The sequence below is a fragment of the Helianthus annuus genome, chromosome 3 (genome assembly GCF_002127325.2).
Source record: "Helianthus annuus cultivar XRQ/B chromosome 3, HanXRQr2.0-SUNRISE, whole genome shotgun sequence".
Lineage (NCBI taxonomy): Eukaryota > Viridiplantae > Streptophyta > Magnoliopsida > Asterales > Asteraceae > Helianthus > Helianthus annuus.
The window spans coordinates 27,287,640-27,297,545 of record NC_035435.2 but is presented as its reverse complement, the minus strand read 5'-3'; the positions used below and the strand labels follow the sequence as shown (position 1 = coordinate 27,297,545).

The following is a 9,906-nucleotide window of genomic DNA, read 5'->3' as shown; positions in this document are numbered from 1 at the left end:
ATCCATGAGTGGTTTTTCAAAAGAACCAAGTTAAAAATACAAGTTTTACTTAATCTTGGTTATTAAACAAATAAACCTTATTTTTGGTGGTTAATAAAGTAAAGATACACATGTGTAACAAGAAAAATACAATAAGTAGTATTTTTAGAAAACATGAACATAAGTTGTAAAGAATCATATTTTTTAAAAATGAAGTTTTTAAAGAAGCAATCACACTTTAAAGGGTAACAAGACTTACTAAATACCCTAGTAATTTACTACACATTTTTATAAATTTTCAAGTTCATGAAATAGAGAAATTAGTGTATGTTGTTGATGATTGTTGTTGAAATTGATTGATGATGATTTTTAAAAGAAAATAAACACATGTTTTGAAAACATGGGAAACCTCCATTTTAGGGGAAACTCTGTCAAAATTTTTATAAATTTTGACACTTAGACAAATATATAAGTTTTAAGAAACTTATTCCCTAAAAATGTATACCAATGTATTTACCAAGGTTTCCCTAATTTTTGAGTTAAGAAACGATGATTTCGTCTAGGTTAAAAATTTGACATTAAGTATGTATATTTTTGAGAAAAATATATATATTATTTGATCACCAAACTTTGTGCTAAGTGTATGTAGTATGTATTATTCGTGCTAGTGTATTAGGACTTGAAAATACGCTAAATACTCTTGAGAAGTAAAAACACAAAAAATACACATACAACATACAAGATGCATAATTCAGGTGTAAAATACAAGAAACTTATATTAATTTTTGAGAAAATAATATAAGTAAGATACATAGTTAAAAATATAAAATATTTTTAACACAACAATACATATACAAAAGATAGTGACTTGTGCTTGTACGATACAAGTCTAGTGACTAACGATAATAAAACACGTTTAGGTCACGACGCATTATAAGCAAATCCGGTGAAGTTTACGACGCAAGGAACGCAAAGTTGTGAGTTCATGCTCCCCCTTTTCTTTTAACTGTTTTCAGTTTTCTAACTTCGGGGGTGAAATACATGTTACAAATATTACAATGTTTACAAATGGTATGAATACGAGAAGCACTCTTGGTGATAACTAGTACCAAGTAAGATGCATTTGAGGAATGATACGAGAAATCGTGTCACGAATAGGGTACCATAAGCACCATTAATCGTGTACATACTAAGACAAAAGAACAAAAGGTTAGATCTAATGGGTGACCGGGCAGCCACACTCTCGGTGAAAACTAGTACCGAGCAGTGCTTTTGTGTCTCCGTCGTGAATCGACAACTAGAAAAATGCCTATGGTTTGGTGTCTTCCTATGTCGTGTCACATGTTAATGGCCTTGCAATCCATTAACAACCCTGATACATACAAGAATACTTTATTTGTACGAGATTCGTACACAAGAATACTTTATTTAGTTCATACCACCAGAATACTTTATTGATACAAGAATACTTTATTTTCACAAGAATACTTTATTGACACAAGAATACTTTATTTTCACAAGAATACTTTATTTGTACGAGGTTCGTACACAAGAATACTTTATTTATACAAGAATGTTTTATTTACACAAGAATACTTTATTTTTACAAGACACATATCACGTTTTCATACAAAGCATACTAGCGTGAAACACAAAACTGCATGAATTCACACCAACATTATGTTGACATTTTTCCAAAATTCACATGTATTTCAGGTAACTAAAGGTGGATATGCGCGCGGTCTACTCATGCTTGTGGATGTCGTCTATGTTTATGTTTAAATAAAGTTGTAAACTTTTAAGACAATGTTTCATGCTATCTCGCGATGTAAATGCTAAACTTATGTTTTCAAATTATGAAATGTTTGGTATTTGAAGTTATTTTTATGAGCATGTAGTATGTTTACCTTTCGTATGCAATGAGAACCTTTCATGATCACACCTCGTGCTTCCGCCGCAGAAAGGGGTGTGACACCCCAGCCCCTAAACAACCACCCCACCCCAGCCCCTCCACGACCAGCCCAGCACCTCGACGTCTCACCCCCGGCCCTCGACGACCACCTCAGGCCCTCGACCTCCACCATCAGGTATGTTGTTCATGTTTTGTCAAAAGATTTTTCCTTTTCTTCTTAGTTGTTATTTTAAAATTGTTAATTTGTTAGTTATATGGTTGTTGTATTATTTGAAAATTGTTAAAATTGTTAATTTGTTAGTTATATGTTATTTTAAAATTGTTAATTTGTTAGTTATATAGTTATATGTTAATTTGTTAGTTAATTTGTTAGTTAAAATTGTTAATTTGTTAGTTAATATGCTTCTGTGATGGGATTTGTTTAAGGCTAGTCATTATATGCAAAATTCCAAGTTTTGTTCAGTGTTTGATGATACAGTTGGCTACTTGAGGTCTTTGTCCAAAACAAAAAATCTGGATCTATTCTTTCTGTTCCGTAAACATGTTCACCAAGATGGGTTACATGTAGCATGGTGTAACCCGTTTGACCCATATATTTTTGTGGTTTCTTTAAAGAATGTGTTGTATGTCACAAATCAAAGTAATCGAGTATCATATGCCAAAAAATAAAATTTATGGATTGACATGATGCGTGCCTATTTTATTAATTGGTTGTTTGTTGATTAGTAGAAATGGGAGAGAACCAAAAATGGTCAAACGACCATCTAAATGCTTATTAGAGACTTGCATTGAAGAGATAAAAACGGTGGGTAGAAAAGGCTTGAGTTTGCATAAAGACTCGTGGAATAAATTAGGAAAAGTTCTTAACGAAAAGTTTGGCTTGGATTTGACTCAAAAACAAATGAAGAATGCATACGATAATCTTAAAGCCAAATACGTAGGTTGGGTGTATTTGAAAAACAAAACCGGTAACATATACAACCCTCAAACAAATACTTTTACCTTAACGAACGATAGATCCTATATTCTTAGCTGCTTTTCACATTTTTGGGGTGTCCTCCGACATGAGAGAGGCGCAGATCGGGAATATATGACTCAGTTACAAGATGAGATTGCTGAGCAGTTAATATAAAACATGGATACAATGCTTTAAAAAATGTTATTGTCTTTTTTATGAATATTATTTCAGTATTGTATAACTATTATTTAAGTTGAATGTTGAAAAACTCTTATAAGTTTAATAAATCAGTTTATTTATATTTCAGCAGTTTGCAGAAGTAAAAAAAACAAACAGTCTTCTTCTTGCAGACTGCAGACATTTGGTCCAGCATTTCTGCTGCAGATGTCTGCAGATGTGGTCCGTAGACTGCAGACGTTTTACCTCAGAAAAAACAAACAACACCTTAGTATTCTTCTCCTTTCATGATTTTCGCGTTTGACATGCTTCTTTATTTTTTGCGTGCAAGATAATTTTGGCGTTTTGTAGATTTATTAATTATTTGGTGTTTTATTGTTTTTTCTGAGATTTCTTCTCTTTGAGTTAATTCTTTTTGTGTCACATAGTTAATATTTTGGCTTATGGCTTTTTCCATGTCATTTTTGGCGTTTTGTATGTTTTTGTTAATAATTCATTACCATATATTAATATTTTAAAAAATTACAATAACTCAAAAGTCCAAATAATCTAATAGTCTTTCGTAGGTGGGATTGCATCAGAGATGTACCCATCGCTTTGTTCTTCACTTTCTTTAGATTCTTCATCATCAAATTTCATTTTTGCGTATAACGCCATTAGCTCGTCTCTTCTTTGCTGCAGCCTATTTTTGAATATCACTGCATCCTTGGATTTTGGATCGTTTGAAGGTGTTAAATCACAGAGTTGTTCAATGATAGATAGCAACCCTGTCTTCAATATTTCTTCCATTGGTCTTGAATATTGCACCCCGTTTTTATATGTTACTTCAAGTGTTCCTTCTTCCTCATTCAATACCCAACTGCTAAGTTTTGGTATTTGTGTATCTTTAATATCATGATCATCTTTATCATCTTCTGCTGGAAACTTTCTCTCTAGTCAGTTTATTACAGTTCTAGTTCTTTCACAATCGTTGTCTCTTGGAACCCCAAGGGCCAGGATATCCTTCTGAACCTTTTCATTCATTCCAAGCATGGCTTTGATTGTCCTTACCTTTACCCTTATCCTATCAGAGAACTTTATGATGAATCGTTTCTCTTTCCTTTCAAACCTCCATGCAATAATCTTAGCCATTTTTTAATTTTTTTGGCGTTTTGGACAATATGTGGCGTTTTAGTTTTTTTGGCGTGTTTGAGCTTGTGTTCTCATGGTCTTCTTTTATATTGACCTTTTTTTCCCGCGTATGGCAGGTAATTATGGCGTTTTGAAAAAAGATAAATAAATATAATAAATGTTAGTAATTATGTTTTCCGTCGTTTCATTTTACTGTTTTTTGCAGTTTACCGTGTTTTGTTTTTAGATTCAACTGTTTTAATGGTGTAACACGTCAAATCTTTTTGACGGCTGTAATTATGGCGATTTGTTTTCCAATGGCGGTTAGATAACTATTGGACTTCTTTTTGTTTTATATTCTTTGCACATTGTTTCACTCTTTTTTTATAATATTAGTTGTTCAAATTAATTTTATTATAGTTTGGTAGTTTTTAGAGGCTTTTTTATGGCATTATGGCGTTCTACACGTATTTGCTAATTTTGGCGTTTTATTACATTTTTCATTATGGCATTAATATTATTTTGTTGTTTATTATCTGACATTACAAATCAAACAATAGACAAAGAAAATTAAAAAAAAAAGTAAAAAAAAAAAAACAAAGCAGAAGCAATTTATGATTTTAAATCTTCAGTGTCATCAGTCTCTTTTTTTTTTTGAAAATACAAGAAATGTGACAAATAAATGGCGTTTTGGGTTTAGCGTTGTTTTATTTTCTTTGTTCATGTGTTGAAGTGTCTTTGTTGATGTTGGAGACATAGAGCGACCCCCTGTGGGTGGATGCTATCTGCCACTGGTATAGGTCTCTTCTTATCATCCAAACCTTATTCAGGAACAAAGATGACAGTATAACATATGGGTGTCATCAGTCCCTCTTTTTTCAATTTTGTCCATCTCATGCAGCAAAATCTTTCTACACTCGCATAACAAATCATTAATTGAAGCTTCATTCAGAACTTTATTGAGGATCAAAAGAAAAGATGTTTGCTGTCGTTGTATTTTTTGGCGTTTTACATTGAGTTGTAATTTTTTTTAGCAACCACTGTGTGTGTTTTTTTTTGTGTTTTTTTGGTGTGATAAACGGAAGGTGGTGAGGCGTTTCTATTTATAGAATTTTGTTGGCGCGTGGGTTAGGCGGGATGTTATTTTTTATAACAAAAAATGTAATTAACATTTATCCGGATGTAAACTTTGGCGTTATATATAATGGCGTTTTTGTAGCCAGAGAGCTTAAATTAAAACACAGAAAAAAGTACGCAGTGATAAAATTGCCGTTTTGTATTTATTTGGCGTTTTATGTAAGGGATTGTTTTTTACCTTTTTACCCTTAATGGCGCGCGTCCACATAATAAAATTTGTGTTATTTACTAAAATGCCACCGTACCAATCTAGTCCATAGATTGTTTTGATCGGACGATCCATAAGCGTTCTCTTCGTTCTCACACTTTTGAGCGTTTTCTCTAAATCCTGACCCTATATATATATATATATATGACGAAGATAAAAGTAGAATGTAGATACCGCTTCGCAGCGGTCTCCGGCGACCAGATTTGTCGCGGACTTCCACTCGGGATTCGATTGTGAAAGAGTCTTCAGATCTACGGCGGACTTCCACCGAGGCTTCAATGGAGGTATTGGTCTCTGGCGACCGGATTTGCAGCAGACTTCCGCTAGGACTTCGACGGTGGCAGCAGACTTCTGCTAGGGCTCCGACGGTGGCAGCGCTGACGATGGGAGATGATTCGAAGCTCCCTAATTCTTTTTTGTTGTTTTTCCAAAAAGCCAACTCTACCCCTCCAGTGTAAATTAAGAGTGTTTCTAATTGATTACATCTTAGTCTTTGATTAACTTAATCCAAGGGTTTTAAAAGGGGTTTCCCGGTTTCACACTTTTTTAGTGTTCCCCCAATGAACCTCACACTAAATTTATGTGAATTTGTAAAATAAAAAAAAAATTTACACATGTGTAAGTTTGCCATTTACACATGTGTAAATCTGCTATATTTACACATATGTAAAAAATCTAAAAAGAGTGATTTTGAAAGGATAAATGAATTATTTGATGTTGTAAATTCTTTTTTTGATGTTATATCTTAATTACAATGAAGTTTGTATTAAAAACATTGGTTTTGATTGGTTTTTTCATTCGTTCTCACGGTTCTCGCAATATTTAGCGTTCTCAAGATAACCCTCCCATATATGTGTGTGTATATATATATATATATATATGTATATATGTATATATAGGATTAGGTTCATGAGTGAACACTAGTGTAGTTTGTGAACTGAGCGAACTAATCCTAGCCATACATGTGTGTAGATCAATGGCCAGGATTTGCTGATGAAATACACGAGTGTAATTTACGGTTTGATGATGAAATCCTAGCCATCCACGTGTGTAAATCAATGGCCAGTTCACTCAGTTCGCAAGTACACTAATGTTCACTCTAGAACCCCACCCTATATATATATATATATTAACACTCGTATAATCAATCACCAGCGGGTCGTCCAATTTTATTATTCACATAAAAATATTAACAAATCATTTTTAGTCTAAGCAAGTTTGGTGAATGACATGTCGGGTAGACTCATTTTAGGCCTAATGTCTTATATAGTTTAGGACACGTGTAGGTCGGTTTGCTTGTTTAGACTTTTATTTACTTGCTAGCCTTGCATATGAGTGCTCCAGATGAGTTCACGACCCCTTTATTTACTGCTTTTACATTTTGGGGAAAAGACATGCTTGTTTTATGGCAAGTCACGTGATTTTTCATGAATTGCATAGATGGTTTACAAAGACATACATGTTTTGCTAAGTCATATGGTTTTCTATGAATTTCATAAAAGGTTTACGAAAACATGGATAACATATATGATATGTACGTGTTTTCATTTACATGATACGGTAGTTACGAATGAAATCCATCAGATCTATTATGTGCGTATAAGTTTGGTTAGTTCAGAGCTCGGGAAGTCCTCTTTTTTACATTTAGTAACCATTAGCCTTGGAGACCGCGGAACAATTGAATAGATCTATTGGGTTTAACAAACCCCGCTCTTGGTCAGTCGTGTCCTGTGGGAGTGCTATTGTGTCCTAACTTGTTATACTTCTCCTTGATTGGCGATGTGACGATGAAACATTTGTCATGGTTTGGTTACGTGCTTATGCCGGCACATACGTCATATGTAACGCCCACTTTTTTCACATTCGAAAATAATAGTAACCACATACTAATTTTTAACAAAAATTGGGCATGACCCGTTCGTACTATATACAATTCCCTGCTTTTAACAATCACCATTCAAACTAAATTCTATGACACGTTTCAAAAGACATATAAGTTGTAACCATACAAGATTCCACCAAAAGTGTTTTGTCCGAACTACCAAAAATAAGATTTAAAATCCTAGTTTACTTACGAAACATCTTAGACATAAACTTAACATTTACATTATAAAAGTGATTTGACCCATTTACAAAGAGACTAAACCGGAAGCGCATAAAGGGCGATGTGGTGTGTTCGATCCAAGCTCGCCATTATCAAGAGTGAGATTCACCTACATCCATAACACAAACTTACAAGTTAGTTCGGTTAAAAACATATTACTAATACAATTTGCTTTTCTTCATTATTTGACCCGTTACGGGGTCATTATATTTTTACATCTTTTCATTCAAATTTCTCATATGACAATTCCATTTAATGGATATAGCACCATCTTAGTTTCCATCATCATAAATCATTTTATTTTATCCGACCCGTTCCCACGGATCATATTTATTCTTACTTTTCAATTTTCCTTGTTTCACTAGTTCGACTTATAAAAGTCATCGCTAGTTGTCTTAACTTCATAACATATTCATCTTACTTGACTCGTAGTTACATCACCATGAACACCTCATTCTCATACTTTAGACCCATTTATACGGGTCGTCAATAGACTTTTCCCTTTTTCTACTAACAAATCGCATTAAGAAATTTTACTATAAATTTCCGCATAAAACATCGAACAATTATTTACAAGAGAACTAACACAAAATCTACATTCTACATGAGCGAAGTTCATATGAACTTACCTTTGTTTTGCGTTGCTTGCGAACCGGTTAGGCTTGTACCTTCCTCCTTCACGCCTACAATTTCGCATTCAACTTTCTTTCAATTTCATATCTTTAATTCATATTTACATTAGCATAGTAAGCTAACAACTCATCATTTCACATATTCATATCAATTACCATCATATGTGCACAAATCATCTTTACCACATAAACAAACAATACTTAGGCATTTCATCAAACACGTGGTGTGCGTAACACTAGCACTACATAAAGTACAACTATCTCATGCATAATCTTCAACTAATTCATATCAAGTTCATCAATTTCTAACTAATTTCATATGACATTCATTCATCATCAAACCTTATTTAACAATCACTTGTTGTAAGTAATTTCATACATAATTATCACCTTAATTTGCACATGATTCATCACTACATTTCATAGTGTTCCTATTTCAAGTGGGTTTTCACTTTTAACCATCAATTAGGCCAAATTCAAACATATTATAACATCTACACATTCATATCAACTAATGTTCATGTTTAATTTTACAATACATTCACGGATTACACATAACCCACTTAATTAAACATCACCAAAACACAAATTTCAACTTACTTGATGTCAAGAACACTTAGGTGATCTTAGTTCTTCACTCATGCATAAGATTTCAGCCCTATTGCCCTTCAATTTGATGATTTCTTGCTAGGTTTTGAGGAGAAGGGTTTCTCCTTGGTCTTTCTCTCGATCGCACCCCCACACACATACACTGACTTCTCTTTTTTTTTTTTTTTATCAAATGGTTTTAATATATATATATTTTCATTTTCAGCCCTCTATCTTTTAGAGCATGTCTAACCTCTCATTTCTCATACTAACTTGGTTATCTTTCTTTCGGTTAACTTTAATTATATAGATACGTCTTAAACTTAGTATTTATATCTTTAACCTTGCTTATGGTATAAATCTTTATTTACCATTTTTTTTATCATCAAAGCATCGAAAATTATAATGTTATATCATGACATACGAAATTTGGGGTTTTACAAGTCTACCCTCCTTAAAGAAGGTTTCGTCCCCGAAACCTAAATACATACTTTCTGACAGGTCTACACGTATCCCTTTATAATTACATACCTCGAACTTCGACAACATGCTTTAATTCGATCATCCATCATGTTGAATCGGTCATTACTACTTTAAAACTTGTCTAATACACATAATAATCAATCTTTCATGATTCAATGCTATCCTATTACGTTATTCCATGATCATCGTTTATTTATTCAAGCTGATTTCTTAAAAACTTATCTGTCAAGTTAATCATTCTCGCGTTCCTCTAACATTTACTTAGGGAAATGATTTTCATAATATACATACTTGTTCATTCCTAGACATTTACATAAAATCATAAGTCATACATCATTTTGATAGTTGCCAACTATTTAGCTTCTACATACCTCCCATTCTTCTTGAGCCGATATCGAGCAAAATTTCTTTCATGGTGTTTGCTTGATAATTCTTTTCATACTTTTCTTGCGACACCTACGTGTGATCTCTACCCGAGACCAATATTTCTTTCATTGATGATTTATCATATCTACATGGTTAACCGCAATTTAATGCATACATTTATACTTGCCGGGTGTATACCAACTTGTTCTAACTTCTCTACCGGCTACCCCTTGATTACAAGGGCCAACATAA

General features: G+C 33.2%; 1 long non-coding RNA gene across 1 annotated transcript; it reads right to left on the bottom strand.

Annotated features, from left to right (window-relative positions):
• Positions 1 to 7,351: 7,351 nt before the first annotated feature.
• Positions 7,352 to 8,987, bottom strand: LOC110927625. The gene is made up of 3 exons (XR_002585774.2): positions 8,818 to 8,987; positions 8,215 to 8,268; positions 7,352 to 7,694 (listed from the first exon to the last, which is right to left on the bottom strand). It is a non-coding gene; the product is annotated as an uncharacterized LOC110927625 (long non-coding RNA).
• Between the last annotated feature and the right edge of the window lie 919 nt (positions 8,988 to 9,906).